A 26,567-nucleotide genomic window follows, 5' to 3' on the forward strand; every position below is an offset into this window, starting at 1 on the left:
GGGTTAGAGGGGATAAGATTGCTCTCTATAAATACATTAATCGGGTGAATACCAGGGAGGGTGAAGAGCTATTTAAATTAAATGGCAGATGAAATTTAATGTTGATAAATGCAAAGTAATGCACATTGGAAAGCATAATTCCAAATACACATATAAAATGATGGGGTCTAAATTAGCTGTTACCACTCAAGAAAGAGATCTTGGAGTCATTGTGGATAGTTCTCTGAAAACATCCACTCAATGTGCAGCAGCAGTCAAAAAAGTGAACAGAATGCTGGGAATAATTAAGAAAGGGACAGTTAATAGGACAAAAAATATCATGTTGCCTCTATATGAATCCATGGTATGCCCACATAGAATCATAGAATAGAATCATAGAATATCAGGGTTGGAAGGGACCTCAGGAGGTCATCTAGTCCAACCCCCTGCTCAAAGCAGGACCAATCCCCAATTAAATCATCCCAGCCAGGGCTTTGTCAAGCCTGACCTTAAAAACTTCTAAGGAAGGAGATTCTACCACCTCCCTAGGTAACGCATTCCAGTGTTTCACCACCCTCCTAGTGAAAAAGTTTTTCCTAATATCCAACCTAAACCTCCCCCACTGCAACTTGAGACCATTACTCCTTGTCCTGTCCTCTTCTACCACTGAGAATAGTCTAGAACCATCCTCTCTGGAACCACCTCTCAGGTAGTTGAAAGCAGCTATCAAATCCCCCCTCATTCTTCTCTTCTGCAGACTAAACAATCCCAGTTCCCTCAGCCTCTCCTCATAAGTCATGTGTTCCAGACCCCTAATCATTTTTGTTGCCCTTCGCTGGACTCTCTCCAATTTATCCACATCCTTCTTGTAGTGTGGGGCCCAAAACTGGACACAGTACTCCAGATGAGGCCTCACCAATGTCGAATAGAGGGGAACGATCACGTCCCTCGATCTGCTCGCTATGCCCCTACTTATACATCCCAAAATGCCATTGGCCTTCTTGGCAACAAGGGCGCACTGCTGACTCATATCAAGCTTCTCGTCCACTGTCACCCCTAGGTCCTTTTCCGCAGAACTGCTGCCTAGTCATTCGGTCCCTAGTCTGTAGCTGTGCATTGGGTTCTTCCGTCCTAAGTGCAGGACCCCTGCACTTATCCTTATTGAACCTCATCAGATTTCTTTTGGCCCAATCCTCCAATTTGTCTAGGTCCCTCTGTATCCTATCCCTGCTCTCCAGTGTATCTACCACTCCTCCCAGTTTAGTATCATCCGCAAATTTGCTGAGCGTGCAATCCACACCATCCTCCAGATCATTTATGAAGATATTGAATACTGTGTGCAAATGTGGTCACCCCATCTCAAAAAAGAGATATTGGAATTGGAAAAGGTTCAGAAAAGGGCAACAAAAATGATTAGGGTTATGGAATGGCTTAACAACTGTCATAAATATAAAGGGAAGGGTAAACACCTTAAAATCCCTCCTGACGAGAGGAAAAACCCTTTCACCTGTAAAGGGTTAAGAAGCTAAGATAACCTCGCTGGCACCTGACCAAAATGACCAATGAGGAGACAAGATACTTTCAAACCTGGAGGAGGGGGGGAACAAAGGGTCCTCTCTGTCTGTGTGATGTTTTTGCCGGGACCAGAGCAGGAATGCAGGTCAGAACTCCTGTAAAGAGTTAGTAAGCAATCTAGTTAGATACGCGTTAGATTCTGTTTTGTTTGAATGGCTGATAAAATAAGTTGTGCTGAATGGGATGTATATTCCTGTTTTTGTGTCTTTTTGTAAATTAAGGTTTTGCCTAGAGGGATTCTCTACGTTTTGAATCTGATTACCCTGTAAGGTATTTACAGATTTTACAGAGGTAATTCTTTTACTTTTTCTTCAATTAAAATTCTTCTTTTAAGAACCTGATTACTTTTTCATTGTTCTTAAGATCCAAGGGTTTGGGTCCGTGTTCACCTATGCAAATTGGTCAGGATTTTTATCAAGCCTTCCCCAGGAAAGAGGGTGTAGGGCTTGGGGGAATATTTGGGGGGGGGGGGGGAGAGAGATTTCCAAGTGGGCACTTCCCCTGTTATTTTTGTTAGACACTTTGGTGGTGGCAGCATAAAGGTACAAGGACAAAAGGTAAAAGTTTGTACGTTGGGGAAGTTTTAACCTAAGGTGGTAAGAATAAGCTTAGGGGGTCTTTCATGCAGGTCCCCACATCTGTACCCTAGAGTTCAGAGTGGGAAAGGAACCTTGAGAACAACACTGGAACTTTTCAGCTTGGAAAAGAGATGGCTAAGGGGAGATATGATTGTGGTCTATAAAATCATGACTGGTGTAGAGAAAGTAGATAAGGAAGTGTTGTTTACTATTTCTCTTAACACAAGAACTAGGGGTCACCAAATGAAATTAATAGGCAGCAGGGTTAAAACAATAAAAGGAAGTATTTCTTCACACAACGCACAGTCAAACTGTGGAACTCCTTACGAGAGGATGTTGTGAAGGCCAAGACCGTAACAGAGTTCAAAAAAGAATGAGATAAATTCATGGAGGATAGGTTCATCAATGGCTATTAGCCTGGATGGGCAGGAATGGTGTCCCTAGCCTCTGTTTGCCAGAAACTGGGAATGAGCGACAGGGGATGGATTACTTAAGAACGGCCATACTGGGTCAGACCAAAGTGATGATTACCTATTCTGTTCATTCCCTCAGGGGCACCTGGCACTGGCCACTGTCAGAAGACAGGATACTGAGCTAGATGAACCTTTGGTCTGACCCAGTAGGGCCGTTCTTATGTTCTTAAGGACAATATTGGCACAAGAACAAATGGATATAAACTGGTCTTGAATAGGGTGACCAGGTGTCTGGTTTTCAACTGGAACATCTGGTCGAAAAGGGACCCTGATGTCTCTGGTCGGCACCGCCGACTGGGCCATTAAAATTCCGTTTGGTGATGCTGTGGGTGCTAGTCACTTGTCAGGATTATCTGCGTATATCACACTTAATCATTTCCCTGCCACTGCGGGGGCTTCAGACACTCGTGCACCTCAGTCCCTATTCTCTGCCTGTGGCACATAATAGTCTAGTCTCCTCTGGGCTGTAATACTTTAGTCTAATTTCAGTTGGGTTTACTGTGCTGGGTGGTGTTGGTGGGCTGGGATAAATAGGAGGTCAGACTAGATGATCTGGTGGTCCCTTCTGGCCTTAAATTTTAATGACTCCACATATACTTTTCTCTTGCAGGTTCAGACTCTTAGTGCAGCACTTCATACCATCCGGCCAGACCGCCTCTTCTCAATGTAAAAATCATGGGGGACAAAACTGAGCCTTAATTAGAAAGTGTGATCAAAGAGCTCTTGACATTTTTCCAGGGAAACTTGCAGAAAACTCAGCCCAGCTGGCAACCACACTGTGAATCTGTATAAAGAGCAGGATAAAAGGGAAGGGAACTGAACTAACAAAACTCATATTAATGCTGTTTCAGGAAGTCTGGGATGCTGTCAACAATGCAGAGCACAAGCTGGACTTCAGGAGACCCAGAACTGGACAGATGCATTGGGAATCCTCACTAGCCCATGAACATTTAGATTACATGGTTACATGGTCACAAATTGTATGACAGGTTCTATCCTAACTTTCTTTTTTTTTTCTTTTGGAATTATAAATAACTAGAAGCAGTCCTTGACAATCTAAAGTTTCAGTGATTGTGTAAGTACTAATTCCTGCAATAGTTTAACAATATCTTAGTGATGACTGACTAATTTTCAATATATAAAAGCATACAGTTTAAAATGTAACTTGTTAGGATTGGTTTCAGAGTAACAGCCATGTTAGTCTGTATTCGCAAAAAGAAAAGGAGTACTTGTGGCACCTTAGAGACTAACCAATTTATTTGAGCATCAGCTTTCGTGAGCTACAGCTCACTTCATCGGATGCATACTGTGGAAAGTGTAGAAGATCATTTTATACTCACAAAGCATGAAAAAATACCTCCCCCCTGGAGAGTGGAAATCCAGGAGAGTGGGTTTGTGTGTGGGGGGGGGGAGAGAAAACCTGGATTTGTGCTGGAAATGGCCCAACTTGATTATCATACACATTGTAAGGAGAGTGATCACTTTAGATAAGCTATTACCAGCAGGAGAGTGAGGTCGGGGGAGGTATTTTTTCATGCTTTGTGTGTATAAAAAGATCTTCTACGCTTTCCACAGTATGCATCCGATGAAGTGAGCTGTAGCTCAGGAAAGCTTATGCTCAAATATATTTGTTAGTCTCTAAGGTGCCACAAGTACTCCTTTTCTTGTTAGGATTAGGAGTTTTTCTCAGCTCCCCTTCTGCTCAACACCTACAATTCCAGAATGTTTTACAAAATATTATTTAAAATCTATATTTACTAATTATGTTTGCCAGTTTGGAGGTAACATGCAAAATAATAGCTGAGCATGCAGGATTTAGAGTGAAGAAGAAAATGTAATTTATTAAGAACAGTTCCAGATAGCATCAGAGAGTTCACCGTATTTCATACTCTAACATATCTTTTGTAAAATAAAATATCCCATGAACGAAATGAGATTCAGTGACACTGCTCATGTAAGAATGAAAAATACATTGAGAAAAGTGTGATTGTATAGATTCATTTTAATAGAGTTGACCTGAAGTACTCTATTTAATGCTCTGGTTACCAATGCCTTATCAAGCATGTTATTTCCACATGTCAGCTGAACACAGAGGGAGGGATAGCTCAGTGGTTTGAGCATTGGCCTGCTAAACCCAGGGTTGCGAGTTCAATCCTTGAGAGGGCCACTTAGGGATCTGGGCCAAAAATTGGGGATTGGTCCTGCTTTGAGCAGGGGATTGGACTAGATGACCTCCTGAGGTCCCTTCCAACCCTGATATTCTATGAACACTGGCTCAGGTTTGGTTAATTCTTATACTTGATGTGTGGGGAGGACTACCACTGATATATTTTGTGGCATTGATTCATATGTAATATATTTATTCATTCTGGGCACAGCTTCATTTTGTATAATTCAACAGCAGGAATCTTACTTTTTAGTGCTTTTGATGAGCCAAAATACAACATAAAAATATTGTACCTGCATTCATCATTCTAAACTAATACGAATTTTACACCAACCATAAGTTGTAAATGTACTTTTTAGAATAACCATTAAAAAGTGGACAATATTATAATTCATAAAACAAAATGAATTTACACCTCTGAAGCATTTCCTCTGTAAATTCACAAGCAACTTTATACAAAGTTTTTTATATTTCTGTATTGAACTGGATTTTGCCTGTACATCACAAATATTTTTGGACTCTAATTTTCAGTATATTCATCTTTCGCACAAGTCCATACATATTTACAGCACTATATAACAATTAATGAAAAATAACAGCAAGAATTGATGCACTGCTATCAAAAATAGCAATGTTGCATACAAATCTAGTTTTTTCTTTTTAATAGACATGTTTAGTGCTAAAAATCTTAATCTTAATTCAATTGTTTGTCCTTAAAATTATTTGTATGAAGCATATTTTTTTCACGAGACAATCACTAAATGCACAATCACTGAAAAACAAGCAAACAAAGACTTCATGACAACACAATTTTTATTTGCTCAATTAAAAAAAGTATCTCCTTGATACACAGGAAAATGGCCATTATAAACTTATTCCGGTGATTTATGTCCTATAAAAATTAGTGAGCCTTGCAGGCCACAAAGAACAACATTTAGCACTTTACAATTCTGAAACATCGAGCAAACATTAACCGAGGGCCAAAAAGTACTGCTATTAAAGTCATTGGCAAACATTGCAGAGTTTGTCTGGCACTTCTTAAAAATCTCCCAAAATGGACTTTATCCGCAACGTTAAAATAAAAGAGGAATTGAAGATTTTAAATGGAACATTCAGAACCTTCTCTTGAAAAATATCTCTTATACAAGCCTAGCAGATGTATGCTTTCCCGCAAAAGTACAGGTAACGGAAGGGCTGAAGTGAAATAAGTTAATGAAATAGATATAACAATTTAGCAAAGGCCCTAATTCAGCAAAGAACTGAGCAAGTGAAGAACTTTATGAATATAAGGAATAAGGTAGAGCTCAATGGGATTACATGCAGGTGTAAAGCGACTTGTGTGCCATTCCCTGCTAGATTGGGTACTAACAATATCGCTTAACTTGCATAAATTATAATTTTATTTCAGAGAAATTAATTACTTATCCCAAATCTAATCACGAGGTCAAGGCCGACAGTTTGAACGGAGGATATTTGTATAGAGTAACACTGACACTTATATATGTCCCAATCAGTGAGACATTTATACCAGTTTCACATCACACTTAATAAATTATTTTTATTATTCTTATTTTTAAAGCAAGCTCATCTGAAGTACAGAAAACATGGGAGGAAGAGCTGACAAGCATTGCTAGTACAGTAGCCAAGTGAGTGTTCTGTGCCAACAGTAAGGACCAATTTCGGTAGAACTGGAAGAAGGTTTTGGCCACAGAGTCTTATCGCTAATAGGGCACTGAAAGGTTTTTGCAGCTGAAAATACTTAAATAAAGAGAACATATAAAAATGTTATTTTCTTATTTTGTTCATTTGTTTGCCAGTACACACACACGGCAGGGTTTTCTAAAGCATTCAGGCCTCACCAAACTCTGCTCCCACTGGAATTATTATCCCAGCCATACAAGAAGAAAGACAAGATGCAAAGGATGTGGGCAAATTAGAATGCAACTTTATCAACTCATCTGGGAAATACCTGCCAATAAATCGTACAGTGCAGATCTGTTCTTTCCTTAATCCTTTCCACCTACCTGGGAAGGGCTGCCATCAGCCCCCCACACTGATATTACCCCTTGTGGAGGCCTTAACACCCTCCCCTGATATGAGAACTAAGAGGGGGGCATTAAAGGAGAGCTGTCTTTCTGCTGTACCAGATGTAGGAACCCCAGCCCCGCTTTGTCATCTTTCTTAGGGGCCACCTTCCCTTAAGTCCTCTTCCGGTACTGGACATCTGCCACAAGGTAACAGCAGCAATTATTTGTGCTGCCTCCTCTCTGCCCTCAAACAGTTAATTATTCCCTCCCAAACATCAGTGATAAATATATTCAAACTCCCCACTTGGACATGTGTTCCTTATCTTTCCTTTCCAAGGTGACCATGGGCCAGTCCAACTCTGACTCAGGTGATGACCCGAAAGGATGGGGGGATGCTTAAAGGAGGGATAACCCTTTTTCTTCCCACTGGCCAGACAAAAAGCCCCTGCATTCAAGGCTGAGGGGAGTGCAATAGTAAAACTCCTGTTTACTGAGGAACAGAGTTAGGCCATGTCAAGGTTCCTTCCCCACTCTGAACTCTAGGGTACAGATGTGGGGACCTGCATGAAAAACCCCCTAAGCTTATTTGTACCAGCTTAGGTTAAAACTTCCCCAAGGTACAAACTATTTTTCCTTTTGTCTTTGGACTTTATTGCTGCCACCACTAAGCGTCTAACAAATATAACCGGGAAAGAGCCCACTTGGAAACGTCTTTCCCCCCAAAATCTCCCCAAGCCCTACACCCCCTTTCCTAGGGAAGGCTTGATAAAAATCCTCACCAATTTGCATAGGTGAACACAGACCCAAACCATTGGATCTTAAGAACAAGGAAAAAGCAATCAGGTTCTTAAAAGAAGAATTTTAATTGAAGAAAAAGTAAAAGAATCACCTCTGGTGGTAAATTTACTGATGGTAAATACCTTACAGGGTAATCAGATTCAAAACATAGAGAATCCACCTGGGCAAAACCTTAAGTTACAAAAAGACACAAAAACAGGAATATACATTCCATTCAGCACAACTTATATTATCAGCCATTTAAACAAAACAGAATCTAACGCATATCTAACTAGACTGCTTATTAACCCTTTACAAGAGTTCTGACCTGCATTCCTGCTCTGGTCCCAGCAAAAGCAACACACAGAAAGAGAGAACCCTTTGTTCCCCCCCTCCTCCAGGTTTGAAAGTATCTTGTCTCCTCATTGGTCATTTTGGTCAGGTGCCAGTGAGGTTATCTTTAGCTTCTTAACCCTTTAACGGTGAAAGGGTTTTTCCTCTCGCCAGGAGGGATTTAGAGGTGGTTAGCCTTCCCTTTATATTTATGACAGGCCAATACTGTGTTTGAAGACCCCATACTTAGAATATAACAACTCTGAGAAGGAGGAGGCAGAGATGAAGAGAAGAGTATACATTTGATATAAGGGACAAAGAAATATTACAGCACACTTGATATAATATTGTGGGAGGGATCTAGAACTAAAGTCCTTAGATTTGAAGAGACTGTAGAATCTTGCTCAGTAATATGTTTCCATATATAATAGGCCCCAAAGAGATGCTTTTTTGCCTAGCTTGAAGCTTACAAGGGCTAGAATACAAAATACATGTTTTTTGACTTTTAATGCATCCTTTGGAATTGTTCTTATGTCAACATTTCTATTTTTCATATAATGCATTTTGAATAAGTCTGACTCCTTGCTAATCATAGATGTGACATAATGTTTTAAAAATCTATTAAAAAGGATAACTAGATTGAAAGGCAACACGTGGTATTAATAAACAGTACATTAAGGACATTATTAATAAATATACTTTTCTTTCTCCATTCCACAGATGCAACCCACTTAAACCAGGTGGGTGCCCTAACCACACGACTACAGAGTCATTTCCTGACCCCCCTCCCCACATCTATTTCAGTATTTATCCACAGTTGAACAGCTTAAACGAGAGAATGAGAGAGCCCCATATCAGACTATCCTACAGCTCAGTGGTTAGAGGGCTCTCCTGAATGGTGGGAGACCCTTCTTCGAATCCTTTCTCCCTCTCTGCCAAAGGGGGATGGGAATTGAACTTGGGTCTCCCACACCCCAAGCAAGTGCTCTAACCACGAGACTAAAAGTTATAAGGTGAGCATCCCCTGTTTTGTGTTTAGTGAGACAGGCATCAAACTCATTTCAAGAAGCAGCTTAGGCATCTAAGCCGCTTGACTCCCGGTGGCTGCTTCCCATTTGTGGATCACTGGCAGAGATAGGCAGCTATCTCAGAGAGGGGAGGGGCTTAACACCCCCCAACCCCTTCTCCTTGGCATCTCCCACTCATTAGCTTACGTGGGTCCCCACCTAGTGTGCTGGCTTCTGTGGATTACATTGTAAGGCGCCTCTCTCTCCCTATTAATTGTATAGGGAGCCTAGGTATCTACCTAAGCTTTTTTGAATTGCACTGTTGTTCTTGTGATTTTTCTAGATGCCTAAAAGTTAAACGCTGTGATGCTCAATGCCATGCAATGCCTAAGTCCAACCTGGAAAAATGCTGTTAAGAGAAACATTAAAAGATACATGAGCTTTAAGACATTATACATTAAAAGCAACCTTGTTCTAAAGTGCAATACACATAGCAAAAAGGAGTTGTTCAGATTTCAATATCCCTGTAATTGATGTGGATGCAGCGGCAAAGTGAGGACAGACACATGCATGGAATTAAATGGCAGGCCACAACTTTTATTAAACTTTAACACAAGGCTACCCACTCATTACCCATACTGTCCTATATCAGGCATTTAATTCGTTCTAGTGAGGGAGTTACAGGTCTCCTTACCAGATAACCCATTAACTGGCACCAGGATTAGAGGGCTCCTTACCACACACCCCATAAACGTAGGTGGTACTTGTCAGCCTACCCCTCAGGACTCAGCGCTCTCTGCTTCCTAGCACCCTCCACCTGCTGGGGTGGAGGGGAACACAGTAGGGTGGGGACTTAGACCTGTGATGGCCACAAGGTTTGACGTTGGCCCACAAAGGCCACAATGTCTCACCCTATCACATTAGCCCAAGGCCCATCCCCCAAATCACAGGTCTTTTACATCTGGGAAACGTTCATTTTCTTCTCTTAACTGCACTGGAAACTGGCTACAAGTTGCAACAAATAAACACCACCACCCCAGTTAGGTACTAAGCATGTTCCTACTTAACCCACTGTGGCTTGAAGGTGCTGTGAGGAAGGCAAAAAGCTTCCTGATTCTCTGCCAGTTGGCACACTGGAGAAAAAATTCCTTCCTGACCTCCTAAACAGGCAATCAGCCAGACCCGTGGCATCTGTCAGGCTGGGTTCCCATTCCTAGTTCAGGTGGGTAGGGTGGGCGGAAGCTCCATATGGCCCCTGCACTGAGCTAAACCCTGGGAACTGGGGAATATGGCCATTCAGCACCCCTCTCTCCCAGCTGGCCAATGGGTGCCAGAGTCTCCCAGGGGAGGAGCTACTATTGTCCCTTGGCAAATGTCTGCCATCCTTGCTACTGGGACTGTCCCCCTTTCACTACCAGCCCCATCAATTTCGCCCCCCTGTTGCTGCAGGTGAGTAGCATTTTGATTTAGATGTGATTATTGGGCCCAGGACTCTCTCTATATCAAGGATGTTTGCAATAGGGTCAATTAAATCTATGTCTATATGCAAGTATACAGCGCCTTCACTTAAAAAAATTGGCAATCCATCAGTCTGAGTACCAGAGTGTCATAGAAGTGCAAAATATCTTTTCTAAAGTCCTGGCCATGGCACCTCTGTTCAGGATGACTGGATATCATTAAAGAAATGCTTTTTAAAAGTTTGTTCCATTTTGCATGAAATAATGAAATATTCATTGAAGCAGGGACTTGAACCCCGGTCTCCCCTCTCTGTGTGGAGCACATTCCAAGATGGTACAAATCAGTGTAACATCACTCTAGTCATTGGAACTGTATTGATTTACACCAGCTGAAGATCTGGCCTGTTTTAGATGTATCTGGATTGGATCACATCATAATATTTTCAGCTATTTTATGAAGTAACATGTGAGACAGACACACTATTATTTACCTGTCTTTATCCAGGAATTTGCAACAGCAGAAAGCATTAAGGGTGAAACTGAGGCCCCACTGAAGTCAATGGGAGCTTTGCATTGATTTCAATAGTACCAGGATTTCACCTCAGCTGCTGAGTTGCCAGTTTAACAGGAGAGGAAGTCAGACTATGTGGGCCTTTCAAAAACTTTGTTCTGGTACAACCCAACGACAGACTGGCCCTCACATAATGCAACAGCATTCCATATGATTGCAACAAACAGAACACACATACATGTGGATTTACCAGCTCTGTATTTAGCTGAATCACTATTATTTGGATTTTTGTAGCCAAGTAATTCTCACTAGTGCCTAAGAGAATGCAAGAAAACAGAGCTGAGAGAATATGCATAGGGCAAATGTCTGAAGACTCAGATGGGAAATATCAGTGTGAGACTGATCTGTTCATTAAATGGAATGATGCCTTTACTAAATTTCTGGGGAAAAGGGAAGTATAGATCTTTAAAAAAGATGGTTCTCAGCTACGCCACTGAATTCTAATCTGTGTTTTACCAGACTTCAAAGGTGCTTGGCTTTTTCAGATGGAACATTCCTAGAAAATATAATACAGAATGACAACCTTCTTTAGAGATTTTAAATCAGACAGACAACAGAATTTTACATTATAGCAGGGATAAAATTCTCTACGTATGCAATATGAATAACTTCTAAAATCTGATTAGTTTCATTTCTAGTCAATTCTACAGAACTCTCCCATAACATAATAATAAAAATAGGCGCAGGCCACAAGATTCAGATCTCGAGCCAAACATTTCCAAAGTTCAGAGGTGTTTGGATTTATGGTTCTGATTTGAACCACCTAGGATTTAAATAATTTGCTAATACTCATAGGATTGTATTCTGGTTTTATTAGCACTGTTACTGTCCTTCCACAGCACATTAGTGTGTTGCATTGTGAATAATGTGTTAAATGTCAACTTGTTTTCTATTTTACATGAAAAGAATAAAATGTATATATGCACAGCTAAATTATATCACATTTAGTAATATTTTATCATTTGTTTAATATCCTTTTCATATTAAGATCTTCTAGTCCTGTTTACAATGTAAAGAGGTACATAACCTGATGCGTATAATTTAGCACAGCATATTACTGTCTGAATTATTCAAAGTTTTTGCAAACATATTTACAATTAATCCATAGGGTCCTCAAGGTTTTTCTGCTGTTCTTTGCACTAGATTCAAAATGAATCAGGCTTCAATGACATATCTAAAAATGACCAGGTAAAGTGGAATTATTGTAAGATTCCTGTATATAATGAAAACAATCTAAAATTTAATTGTGTAATTAAACTGGTGCTTCTGGTAACAAACTGATAATTATCTTTTAATGACCCTATAAATCTAACCTAATCTAATTGCTATTTAATATCTCACCTGAATTTATAGTAGGTTTTTGGTTTGTTTTTCAGTGGAGAGTATGGAGTAAATTTTCAAAGTAGTTTACGATGCTCTTCCTGTTACTAAGAGGAGTTCTATGCATAATTCTGCTTCATGTAAAACTGCTTCAAATATAAAGATAATGATAATACTTGGCAACTTTATAGCACATTTTGTCCAACTATATATACCTTGCATTTTAAAGATATTCATTAAACTTCACAATACATCTGTAAATCAAGTATTGTTAACCCTATTTTTACTCATTTTCTTGGTTGATTTCTTCCCTACAAGGATTGGAGTACAATTGATTCATAGATTGTAACCAACAGGGACCACTATGATAATCTAATCAGCCCTCCTGCATGACATGGGCCACAGGTCTTCCCTGAATTAATTTCTGTTTGAACTAGAGAATATTTTATAGAAAAATAATCCAATTTTGATTTTAAAAAGGCAAGTGATAGAGAATCCACTAACACTTGGTAAATAGTTCCAATGGTTAATAACACACACTTTTAAAAATGTGTGCCTTATTTCTACTGTAAAATCTCTGGCTTCTGCTTCCAGCCATTGTATATTGTTGTATCTTTGTTGGCTAGATTAAGGAGCCCTCAATTATCAAATTTCTTTCTCATGTAGGTACTTAGGGCTAGATTCACAAGGGGGACTTAGGTGACTAAAGGGGCAGTTAGATACTTAAATCCTCAAATCTAATCTGTAGGCACCACTGGCATTCACAAAACCACACTTAGCTACTGCCAAAAGTCCCTCAGTACCTAAATTTCTGCAGTGGGCATGTGTAAAGCTGCCTAAATCCTGACACCACAGAGCTGTTCAGCACCTAAATCCCAGTGAGATTCATAAACTAAGCATTCACCTGTTGGGCTTGAGCCAGTCTGTGTTCTCAGAACACACCTAATCCACACAAAAGAGGAGGAGGAGGGTCTTATACCCAGTATCCCAGTGGTTAGAGCACTCGTGGAATGTGGGAGAGGCAGGTTCAGATACCCACTCTGTCTGATTTGAATCAGGGACTTGAACCTAAGTGTTCTGGGGTGGGTATCTCTCAATCCTTTTCAAGCTGTTCCATTGGGTATAAAATACATAGCCACTGTCAACACTGTCAACAGACACAATTAATATGTAATTTATGTAACCAATCATAACTACCCGATCCAGTTCAAATGTTGAATGTCAAGAATCGAATACTCCTGCAGAAAACTCTTTGCTGTTAATCCATAGACTAAAAACGTGTGCAAAAATTCATTGAATAAACAACAGATAAATACACACAAGGAAATAGAGTTATGCAAACAGGTATTCATTCCATCAGAAGAAAGAGATGTTGAATTCATCATATATGTATATTATTCATTATTTATTAGTTGCACACCTCTATTCATTATTTACATAGGTGAAGTGAAATACCACAAATTATTAAATATACTATTGTTGAAAAACTTTGTGTTCATAATTTGCAATATATATCAATAATAGGAGAAGAATTTCCTTTTTTTTCATGTTGGAAAATGCTGGAACATGCTTTTTACAGTTGAGATATTTCCCCTCCCTCAACTTGATACACTACACAAAAATACTGAGGTCAACAAATTAACCACCATTCTCAGGCTGACTGGCAAGGTTAATTCTTCTGATCTCCTGACTCATAGGATTATGTGACAACTGCCAACCTGTTGAGCTATACCACCAAAGAGAAAAAATTGTCTTGGAGCTTCTACCATTTGGACACTATATCATCATTAATAAAAATAAAACAGAGAATGGCTAAAAATGTGACAGCCTTAATCAAGCTTTCTACATGCTCTCAGCTACAACCCAACATCAGACCTAACTTACAGTATGTAGTAACTTATAGCAAATAACATTTTTTGACCAAACAATATAAATGATTTATGAAATGAAGTTATCCAACGGCATCAGTACTGCAGGGAGCAGTTTCATTTGCTTCATGACTTTTTGCTACAGCTCTCATTGGATATAATATTTATATTGTATTTTCAAGAATCAACTCTAATACATTATTGTAAAAGTACAGAACAAGTATTTGCTGATGTAGCCGAGATATTTTTTGGAGGAAGCCAGCCTGGGAGAATGGGTCTACATAAAACAGAATGTTTGGATTCCTACATTTCATCTTGCATACAAACCAAATATTTCTGAAGTTCTAAAAAGTTAATTTCTCACCCTTACTCCTCCATAATTTCTCTTATCATTTGCATATACACTTACTGGTTCTTGCAGAATTTCCTACACAACTAGAAGCAGGAAGTAAATGTCTTGGATTTGGCATTTAATACTAAATTTTTGTGTTTGAAATTGTTGAACACCAAGCCTCTAGACAACTGAGAGAGAGAATATTTTCTCTTCCTATTCCTTACACTGACTTCAGGGATTCTCATGTACATGCTAATAGAAGGCTTTCGCCCAGACATTCTTTCAAAGTATCCTTTCTGTAAGATAACTCCCTCACTGTGGAACCCCAATATTCATGGGCTTCTGAACTTTTTTTATCCTTCTGTTAGCATCAAACAGCAAGTGCAAATCATAATCCTAACCAATTCCAATTCAAGGGCAACCTCCTTTTGGTTGAATTGTCCTTGCCACTGTCTCACAAATTGGTGGTTTCCACCCATTCACTGAGATACACTCCCATACCCCCCATATTATGGATATATCTCTCTCTGTTCTCTCTTGATGTTACTAGATAGAGAGATGCAAAGATGCAATTCTGTCATGATATTCAAAGACTTCTGTGCAGGTCACAAAACATTCAGTCATCCTATCCTACACTCAGCTGACAACCAGATAATTATCTGTGAACAAGGCAGAGGAAGGGGGGGAAACGTAAGAAAGGAGTACAGATAGAGAGTCTAGGGAGTGCTGGTATTCCATCCTGGAGGATCAAGAAACAGTAAGGAGGTCTAGAAACAGCATCAAATTTAGATACAAAGCCAAATTTGAACATTTTGTGTTCATTATGGGCCCAGTATCTCTCTTTCTTGACCAATAAAGAAACCATAAAGACACTGTGATTTATTAATTTGAGCTTTGCTCATTAACAGTCTTGTAATTAAATCAGAGAGGGATTTGACAAACTCAAAACTCCATATATGAATATTCCATAGATATATGCTTAAGGGAAACTCATGAGGGTTCACTGAGTCCCTTGTTAAAATTCTGACTGGAGTTCACCCCATCCCTCTGTCTGGATAATGTTAATTCTTCTGTGTCAAGGATGACTTACCCCTGAGGCTCCTGAAAATAGTTCTGAAGAGCAAATTTTTTGTCTTTGGATTACAAGTGATAGGTATTTCAAGAAACTCCAGGTGAAAATGGCCCTGTTGAGAGATAGGTCTGAAAGGACTAATACCGCACCTGTCCAAATTACCCTGCACTCTACTATTGATACTTACAATTTCAGCAAAGTACAATTAATTATGTTCTCTTGCCAAGGGCTGTTTCCTCCTCTCCTTGGTTATGGTTATAGGACAGTGGTTGTTTTTCTTTGAGTTCATTGGATCCCACAGTGCCTGGCTCCTTCCTCTCTCTGCTGTCATATGCACCTTTTGAACATGGCCTTCTGACAGTCTAATTTTGTATCCGTCTTTTAAAAAGAAATTAGCAACACACCACTTGTATTCCTGCTATCCTTAGCATGGCTACCACTGCCAGAAGAGATTTTTAAGAAGCATATATTGTTATCTTCTCCAGTTTCCAAAGCATTTTACAAATATCCCAATTTACATTAAGATTTCTTCCGCACCACCATAATATTTCATGTGAAATGAAAAGAGAAGCTTCCCAGTAACCTTTGTTCTCGGCATTATAAACGCTTTACAGTTCTGCTCTTAAAACAAGACGCTATCCTGGAGTTTAATGGAATGAATTAGCTCAGCTGGAGTAAGTAATTAATCAGAAATATGACTGAAAGGGTTCAGAATTCTACATGTACATGTCTTGGAATGCTTGTCTTAAAAGTTAACACACAATAGATCAGAAAGTAATTTTTCACAAACTGCCATTTTGACTTTCATGGCTCTATTCAAAATATTTCTGTGAGAATACAATTGCCAAAAAATAACTGAAATATGGATGTATTTATTGTAAAGATCAGGTTACACGAAACGGCACCTGGAGTATTGTTTTACTGGTTTATAATACAACACTTCTGAGTCTCGCTGAAGAGTCTGTACATTTTCTGTGCCGAGCCTGAGAGTGTTGGGAATTAAGGTTCTGAAAGGTGCATTTCTCCAGATAAGTCCATGAAAAAGAGGGCAAGTAGAAGCATATGGCAAGTCGACATCTAGGCTGACTATGGAGGAACCATGGCTGACAAAAATTGGGAAGGAGCTTTCAGGGGGCTTCAGTATCGGAGGTATAAAACTGTCAGAAAGTTGTAAAAAAGTTTATAAAGTTGGAAAGGGAAGTATGTGTACAAGCTAATGCTAAGATATGTCATGTAGTTGTCAACATAAGATTTGCTGGCTACTGAAATATGCAGCCCTTCTTCACTGCCAGCGATATTACTATGTAATACTAAGTTTCAGACACCATTTTTACTGTTAGTGACTGCCTTTGAGGAGAGGACCATCCCAGCCGAGAGCTTGCTAACACCTAATCTTACAGGTGTTTACTTTATGAAGTAAAAGAGGGAACTCTGGAGACTGAAAGGCTTGTATAATTCTCATTGCTCCACATTCCCTGACCCAATTGGCATGAAATACTAGATTAGGGTAAGTTTGTGTGTATATGCAGAGCAGGGTGGAACCTAGGGATGGGTTCACACTGAATCTTGGGCCTTGCAGTGAGGGGCCAATTGAACTGCTTTGCTGGAGACTCCAGACTGGCTTGAAGAATGAATGGGTGAAGGATCATCATTCTACTATTTTTGTCTAGCAGTCTGTTCAATTCAAAGGAGAGATAGTTACACACAAAGTGAATAATTGTCCCTTCACTTAGAGATCTCCAAAATTTTCCAGGACAACAGATTTTGAGACTCAAAAATAAGCACAGCAGAAGTTTAAAAATAGCCAGAGCCTCGCGAACCCACTGAGCGGCAGCGAACCAGCTGAGCAGCGGGGACAGCAGAGCAGCTCACAGCAGGAGTTTGCCTGGGACTGGTAAGTATCCGAGTGTGTGTGTTTGCTTGCTGAGGAAGTATCCGAGCGTGTGTTTGCTGGGAGGGCAGTGAGAGAGCCTGAGTGAGTATCTGATTGGCTGCTAGCCTGCAGGGGGCGGGCATTAGGGTGTCTGTGTGTTTGCGTCAGGGAAGCCTGGCTGTTTAAAAATAGCCAGAGCCTCGCGAACCAGCTGAGCGGCAGCGAACGCAGCGGGGACAGCAGAGCAGCTCACAGCAGGAGTTTGCCTGGGAGTTCGCCTGGAGTGAGCCCAGTGAGGCTTACATCTTGCAAACATCTCTGAGGAAGCTCATAGTAGGTAGGTGATATGGAAGGGGGGGGTTCAGCTGTTGTGACCTGCACTGGATGTGCCATGTTTGTCTTTCTTCCACAGGACAGAAGCGACTTTGTCTGTACAAAGTGCAAGCTGGTCTCCATATTGGAAGAGAAGATTGAAGGTCTGGAGCAACAGATAACGACCCTGCGTTGTATACGAGAAACTGAGGATTTTCTGGACAAAACTCAGGATAGGCTTCTAGGGGCACAAAGCTCTAAAGATATAGAGCAGGTTGCACAGAGGAGCCAAGAGGCCAGTGAAGAAGCTTGGCAACATGTGACCTCCAGAAGAGGTAAGCGGAATGTCCGGGTTCCAGTAACACAGACACAGGTAACTAACCGCTTTCATGTTCCCTCCACAAGTACCATTGCGGAGAGTGGACCAGATGATATGTCTGGGGGGAGAAAGCAGAAGGAGACTCCGCTGGTTGGAAGGCATGAGATGCGATGTCCTGAGGTTGGGGGTTCCACGACCACCACTCCCAAGAGGAGAAGGCGGGTGGTGGTGGTCGGGGACTCTCTCCTCCGGGGGACTGAGTCATCTATCTGCCGCCCTGACCGGGAAAACCGAGAAGTCTGCTGCTTGCCAGGGGCGAAGATTCGCGATGTGACGGAGAGACTGCCGAGACTCATCAAGCCCTCGGATCGCTACCCCTTCCTGCTTCTCCACGTGGGCACCAATGATACTGCCAAGAATGACCTTGAGTGGATCACTGCGGACTACGTGGCTCTGGGAAGAAGGATAAAGGAGTTGGAGGCGCAAGTGGTGTTCTCGTCCATCCTCCCCGTGGAAGGAAAAGGCCTGGGTAGGGACCGTCGAATCGTGGAAGTCAACGAATGGCTACGCAGGTGGTGTCGGAGAGAAGGCTTTGGATTCTTTGACCATGGGATGGTGTTCCATGAAGGAGGAGTGCTGGGCAGAGACGGGCTCCATCTTACGAAGAGAGGGAAGAGCATCTTTGCCAGCAGGCTGGTTAACCTAGTATGACTGCTCAGAGCTCCGGTACGAAACTGTGGAAAAACCTGAGTGTCTCTGGATTAAGTTTAGAAGTGTGTGCAACAAGAGTGATGTAGTGGTGGGAGTCTGCTATAGACCACCGGACCAGGGGGATGAGGTGGATGAGGCTTTCTTCCGGCAACTCACGGAAGCTACTAGATCGCATGCCCTAATTCTCATGGGTGACTTTAATTTTCCTGATATCTGCTGGGAGAGCAATACAGCGGTGCATAGACAATCCAGGAAGTTTTTGGAAAGCGTAGGGGACAATTTCCTGGCGCAAGTGCTAGGGGAGCCAACTAGGGGGGGCGCTTTTCTTGACCTGCTGCTCACAAACCGGGTAGAATTAGTGGGGGAAGCAAAAGTGGATGGGAATCTGGGAGGCAGTGACCATGAGTTGGTTGAGTTCAGGATCCTGACGCAGGGAAGAAAGGTAAGCAGCAGGATACGGACCCTGGACTTCAGGAAAGCAGACTTCGACTCCCTCAGGGAGCGGATGGCCAGGATCCCCTGGGGGACTAACATGAAGGGGAAGGGAGTCCAGGAGAGCTGGCTGTATTTCAAGGAATCCCTGTTGAGGTTACAGGGACAAACCATCCCGATGAGTCGAAAGAATAGTAAATATGGCAGGCGACCAGCTTGGCTTAATGGTGAAATCCTAGCGGATCTTAAACATAAAAAAGAAGCTTACAAGAAGTGGAAGGTTGGACATATGACCAGGGAAGAGTATAAAAATATTGCTTGGGCATGTAGGAAAGATATCAGGAGGGCCAAATCGCACCTGGAGCTGCAGCTAGCAAGAGATGTCAAGAGTAACAAGAAGGGTTTCTTCAGGTATGTTGGCAACAAGAAGAAAGCCAAGGAAAGTGTGGGCCCCTTAATGAATGAGGGAGGCAACCTAGTGACAGAGGATGTGGAAAAAGCTAATGTGCTCAATGCTTTTTTTGCCTCTGTCTTCACTAACAAGGACAGCTCCCAGACTGCTGCGCTGGGCATCACAACATGGGGAAGAGATGGCCAGCCCTCTGTGGAGATAGAGGTGGTTAGGGACTATTTAGAAAAGCTGGACGTGCACAAGTCCATGGGGCCGGACGAGTTGCATCCGAGAGTGCTGAAGGAATTGGCGGCTGTGATTGCAGAGCCCTTGGCCATTATCTTTGAAAACTCGTGGCGAACGGGGGAAGTCCCGGATGACTGGAAAAAGGCTAATGTAGTGCCAATCTTTAAAAAAGGGAAGAAGGAGGATCCTGGGAACTACAGGCCAGTCAGCCTCACCTCAGTCCCTGGAAAAATCATGGAGCAGGTCCTCAAAGAATCAATCCTGAAGCACTTACATGAGAGGAAAGTGATCAGGAACAGTCAGCATGGATTCACCAAGGGAAGGTCATGCCTTACTAATCCAATCGCCTTTTATGATGAGCTTACTGGTTCTGTGGATGAAGGGAAAGCGGTGGATGTATTGTTTCTTGACTTTAGCAAAGCTTTTGACACGGTCTCCCACAGTATTCTTGTCAGCAAGTTAAGGAAATATGGGCTGGATGAATGCACTATAAGGTGGGTAGAAAGCTGGCTAGATTGTCGGGCTCAACGGGTAGTGATCAATGGCTCCATGTCTAGTTGGCAGCCGGTGTCAAGTGGAGTGCCCCAGGGGTCGGTCCTGGGGCCGGTTTTGTTCAATATCTTCATAAATGATCTGGAGGATGGTGTGGATTGCACTCTCAGCAAATTTGCGGATGATACTAAACTGGGAGGAGTGGTAGATACGCTGAGGGGAGGGATAGGATACAGAAGGACCTAGACAAATTGGAGGATTGGGCCAAAAGAAATCTGATGAGGTTCAATAAGGATAAGTGCAGGGTCCTGCACTTAGGATGGAAGAATCCAATGCACCGCTACAGACTAGGGACCGAATGGCTAGGCAGCAGTTCTGCGGAAAAGGACCTAGGGGTGACAGTGGACGAGAAGCTGGATATGAGTCAGCAGTGTGCCCTTGTTGCCAAGAAGGCCAATGGCATTTTGGGATGTATAAGTAGGGGCATAGCGAGCAGATCGAGGGACGTGATCGTTCCCCTCTATTCGACACTGGTGAGGCCTCATCTGGAGTACTGTGTCCAGTTTTGGGCCCCACACTACAAGAAGGATGTGGATAAATTGGAGAGAGTCCAGCGAAGGGCAACAAAAATGATTACGGGTCTAGAGCACATGACTTATGAGGAGAGGCTGAGGGAGCTGGGATTGTTTAGTCTGCAGAAGAGAAGAATGAGGGGGGATTTGATAGCTGCTTTCAACTACCTGAAAGGGGGTTCCAAAGAGGATGGCTCTAGACTGTTCTCAATGGTAGCAGATGACAGAACGAGGAGTAATGGTCTCAAGTTGCAATGGGGGAGGTTTAGATTGGATATTAGGAAAAACTTTTTCACTAAGAGGGTGGTGAAACACTGGAATGCGTTACCTAGGGAGGTGGTAGAATCTCCTTCCTTAGAGGTTTTTAAGGTCAGGCTTGACAAAGCCCTGGCTGGGATGATTTAACTGGGAATTGGTCCTGCTTCGAGCAGGGGGTTGGACTAGATGACCTTCTGGGGTCCCTTCCAACCCTGATATTCTATGATTCTATGATTCTATGAAGTGTATCATTAAAAAAATAGCTACAGAACCATTTTATTCTTCCTTGTTATTTTCCACTTTAGTTATATACTATCTGCTTTTCACACAGCTGATAGATAGGACAACTGTGCGGTAGCTCAGAAAGATCTATAATTTCTTGAAGAAATTATGTGGGAAGAATACTTTATAGTGTGAACACATGTAGTCTCAACATCTCCCAAAAGCCCAAAGATTTTTCAAGCCCGCTCTCAAGACACTTTGAGGAACAAATCAATGTGCATACAAATGTAAAAAAAAAAAAAAAAGAAGTTAAAATAAATGCATTAGTTTCATTCTGTTCCTAGTACTAGTGTTGGTTCTATCCAGCTTTTCACTTTAAGTCACACCCATCTGTGAGGTCAACTATCAACTTGAATCCTCAATATAAAACAAAGCACAAATCTTCTTAAAGACAATTTCCCATTGCTCTGATGTAAGTCAGTCTTTTTTCCAACAGCAGTGGACAAGTGAGGCTATCAGTATAATATATTTTCCCACATCAACATCCCTCTTCTCACTGTCTAGGACGTAATACAAATGCACAAGTTTTCCGGTTGATAATCTTATATATCGTAACACACACATACTTACCTAAAATGACAGAAGAGATTGTTTGGAATGGAAATGGCAATCTACCATGTCTTCAGCATTAACACACAAAAATGGTGAGTAACACACAGAAACAGTCCCTATCTATGCTGTATTCTGTTAATTCAGAGATCAAAAGGACATTTTAACATTTAAATGAACTGTAAATATAGGATATCGCTGTGTTCATCTCTCTTTGAAATATATAGCAAATCATCTGCGAATGGTAGAAAAACAGGCAATTGCCTTATGTTAGTCTCTGTGAATAATTACCGGCGATACTTAGGAAATGGGTCCACTTCCAAGTCCACATGAGTGCCTATTGCTTGCTGAAGAACTACAAGCTGTCACAAGAAGGCCTAAAACTGTATAAAGATGTTTGGGTCCCAATCCTTTTTATCTCAGATCTGCTTAAGGCTTCATGCAGGGGAAGCCTAAGCCATAAGGACTTAGATCCCAGTCCTGACTGGGCCACCCTGAATATAAACATTGGACTATAACCTATGAACTATTTCTGAAAGAACTCTTTGCATCTACAAAGCTCACGATCTCTCCTATGAATCTGAATCTCAAGATTGACTCATGTCTGTATGTGTACTGATCTTTTAACCAATGCTCCCTCTCTTTTCTTTTTAAATAAATTTTAGTTTTGTTAATAAGAATTGGCTGTAAGCATGTATTTGGGTATGATCTGGAATATTCATTAACCTGGGAGGTAATGTGTCCGATCCTTTGGGATTAGTAGAACTTTTTTATATAAGATTTTCAGTAATCTTCATCATACTTGAGGTATCTGGGTGGAGGCCTGAGGCTGGGTTACTTTAAGGGAACTGTGTTGTCGGCTTCTGGGTAACCAGTGAGGTATTATAGAAGCTGTTTTGTGCTGGTTTGGTAAATGTAAGTATTGGAATATCCACCAGTTTGCGGGATTGTCTGATCCATTCTTCGCAGTTAACCCTAATTGAGTGACTTCAGTTGGTTCCCCTTGGGACTCCGATCACAAGCCCCGACTGGGCTCAGCATGAGTCCAGTTCCCTCAGGGAGACTAATCTGGTGCCATTGTGAGGAGCCTTCAGGGTAGCTCAGTCAGCCTCCCCCCTTCAGAGCTGGGATGCTCCCTTTTCAACCCTTTCTCCAGTTGTAGCATGCTCTGCAGGGCTGGAGGGGCAGGACTACCTGGGGCCAGTTCTGTCTTTTAACCCCTTCTGACCCAGTATGTTTGCATAACCCATCACTATATATTCATATTGTATATACAATTGTCAAGTTTTGGCATGAGTCCCCTCCAGTTATATTACATCAAAAGTTATCAAGCACTAAGCTGCATGCCAGAGTGAACCCAAGAGGCAAAACAATGATGCAGTACAGATTTAAAAATCTAAACTAACTAGACTCAGAGATTGCTTGAAGAAAGCATCTTTTCCCAAGCAACCAGTTTGCTTTTCCCAAGCAACCTCTGGATTTGTTTGCTTGTTAAAGCAATAGCTTTTACAGGACTGAATTCCTCTTTTGGCGTCTTTAGCCCTGCGACGTCCCCTTTCCCCAGCACCATCTCCCACAGCATAGTATATTTTTGATGTGCTGGAGTTATGAAATGGTGTGTTTTGTAATAATGGAGTGTACTGTGCTCGGGTATCACCATTAGGAAACCAGCACATATTATATTAGCCATGCTAATTTGCACCAGGGGCTGAACCAGTTCCCCAGCAGCTCGGGGAATTTGGAATGGGGAAGAAGGAAAGCCATCTCTGTCCCTCCTCCATCACGTGCCCCCAGAGCTGGTCTAGTGTATCTGGGGATACAGCTCTAGCTGATCAGCTTTTAATTTGCTTACTGTACATAATGGTAATATTCTATTAGCAAGATTTTAGAGTCCAGAGATTATCTGAACTAAATGAATACGATGAGACTAATTCTGCTTCCAGAACAGCAGTGTAACTCCCATTCAAGAGAAATATATCTTTATATCTGAGAAAAGACTCAGGCTGAGATGGATTTCATCATCCACATAGTGGTGACAATCTGGGAGCTCCTAGTTTTGAGGTTTAAGATTTTTCATTTAATCGAGCAAGGTTCGCTCACAACATTTTACACTGGCATAACTCTTTTGATGTCAACAGAGTCACTCCCAATTCACACACACGAATGTGTATTATGAGAACAGAATCTGGCTAGCTGCTCTCTTTTTAAATTAAAACATTAGGCAGAACAAGAGGATGAACTTAGTCCTTCTGAACAGAAGTTTCATAACCAGGTTTATTCAAAGAATCTCCACAGGATAATGTATTGATTTTACACTTATTACAATCAGGGTAACTTGATTATAATATTCTTGTTGGAACATCTGTTCTCTGAGCTGTCACAACACGTGCTAGTCAGAGAGCGTGCTCATAGATAAATCCATGTTTACATGATTATTAGACTTGCTTCTGTATTCAGTGTATTCACTATGAGATTATTAAAAATCTAAAATTGATATCCAAGTGACAAGCAACAATCACTATCTTCTTATCACTAATTCAAATATTTGAATCAATATCTGGTTACAAACTGAATTGGAAAAAATTAGAACTGCTCCAAATCTACCAGTTGAAATGTAGAGGGGCTTTCTCTCCATGGAATTTCCACAGGTAAACTAATGCAATTATGTACCTAGGTATAAAAATCTCAAGAAATATTAACTAGTGAAGATAAATTGAGATGTTATACTCTCTCAAATCATTAGTGTACAAATAGGTGGCATCCTCTCTCCCTGAACCTGTGAGGAAGGGTTAACACAACAACAATGAATATTCTGCCACTTCAGATTTCGAGGAGCCTACCTGTATTTATCCCAAAATCTTATTTAAAAAAATTTAATAGCATTATTAGAGCCTTCCTGCAGGGCCCTGATCAACGTCCACAATTATCACTTAACAAACTCCAGCTCCCTGTAACCAATGGAGGCACTGCGCTCCCAGACCTACAAAATCACAATTATGATTTTATTATGTCACAGATATCAAACCAATTCCAATATGCTAGCACCCTTATACCCACATGGGTGGAAACTGAATGTGCATTAATGAATTATATTCCCCCTGCAGGTCTCCTCAGTTTCTTTTTTTGTCTGAGGGAGAAAAACAAGGTGCTTACAGCGGTGGCTATCTAAAGGGTCTGTAAAAGCGGGAAAGAGTCCTGTGGCACCTTATAGACTAACAGACGTATTGAGCATAAGCTTTCGTGGATGAATACATTTGCATAAAGGGTCTGGCCTATCTTAGCTAAGAGGTTTCAATTTCAACATTGAAATCATGCAAAATCACCTACCTAGGGTAACCAAGATTTGCAAGTCATTTTCCCAATTAGACAGTGATGAGGACTTTGTCCATTTTCTAACACTGAAGCAACCTTATAACCTGCCACCCTCAGTGGAGTGGTAGTACTTACAACTAAGATACTTGCTAACATATCAGTTTGGTACGGATGCCCTAGGACTGCCAGAATCCACACAACTACTGGGAACCTTAGAAATGCTTCATAAACAGCCCAGGTCCATGTCCACTATGTATACTTTGCTAATGAAAAAGAATCTCATTAATTTGGTGTTCATGAAAGAATGGGAAGCGAAGTTATCAGAGCCCTTAAAAGAATCCAAATGGCAGAGCATATTACATAATGTTAAAAATGTCTTTGTGGATCTCAGGTTATGTTTGATACAACAAAAGATATTATTCAAAATTTACTGGGACGCCAAAGAGGTTGCACAAGATGAAGGCCTTCACTTCTGATGTTAGCTGGCACTGTAACAAAGAAGAAGGAACCCTGATGCACATACTATGGGACCATCCAATAGTTAGGCAGCTGTGAAAAGAGATGGACTCAAGAGTTAAAAAGACTGTCCAGTTTTCAACAGTCAAACCTCAGCCAAAAATGAGGCCTTATAAACTGGCTTTAACTCTGCCACAAGACTTTGATTCTTGAGAGCTGCAATAGTCACCAAGTACATGATTTTACAAAAATGGAATTGTGGGCTTATGCCTAGGGCCCTACCAAATTGACCAAGGGCAGCCCTGCAGGGAAAGATCAAATCCTGTCCTGCCCCAGCCCTGCCTGGACTAGCAGCTAGGAGCCCCCAGCTGGGGTGCACCCAGCAGCACAGGGAAGATCGGATCCAACTCCACAAGCCTCCTCCAGTTGCAGGAGGGCTCTGGAGCTGCTGGTTCTGGTCTGGTTCCCCTCCCCACCCAGAGCAGCTGTGCAGGGGATGGACAAGTCCTGTCCCTCCCCAACCCAGCTGGAGCTGGGAGCCCCCTTTGCTGGGGTACGCCTACGAACAAAGGGACATCAGATTTCATGGGGAAGGGCTTATTTCATGGTCCAGGATGTGTTTTTCATAGCCGTGAAATTGGTAGGGCCCTACTTATGCCCAAGAATAGAGCAGTAGTATTCCACTATGACTGAGTTAGCAGCCAAAGAAAGAATAGCTTATTGCTGTATAGAGCAATTATATGAACCTGAAGAAATTTGGACCCCATTTCTATATAAACATGTTGAGATAGCTTAAAGAATGCCAGACCTCCATTCCATTTAAC

General features: G+C 41.5%; 1 protein-coding gene across 1 annotated transcript in view; it reads right to left on the minus strand.

The window, feature by feature from the left end:
- The window catches only part of SNTG2 (syntrophin gamma 2), a 247,301-nt gene that overhangs the window by 28,636 nt on the left and 192,098 nt on the right, over positions 1–26,567 (minus strand). The gene's annotated exons all lie outside the window — the stretch shown is intronic.

The sequence above is a fragment of the Chelonia mydas genome, chromosome 3 (assembly GCF_015237465.2).
Source record: "Chelonia mydas isolate rCheMyd1 chromosome 3, rCheMyd1.pri.v2, whole genome shotgun sequence".
Taxonomy (NCBI): Eukaryota; Metazoa; Chordata; order Testudines; family Cheloniidae; genus Chelonia; species Chelonia mydas.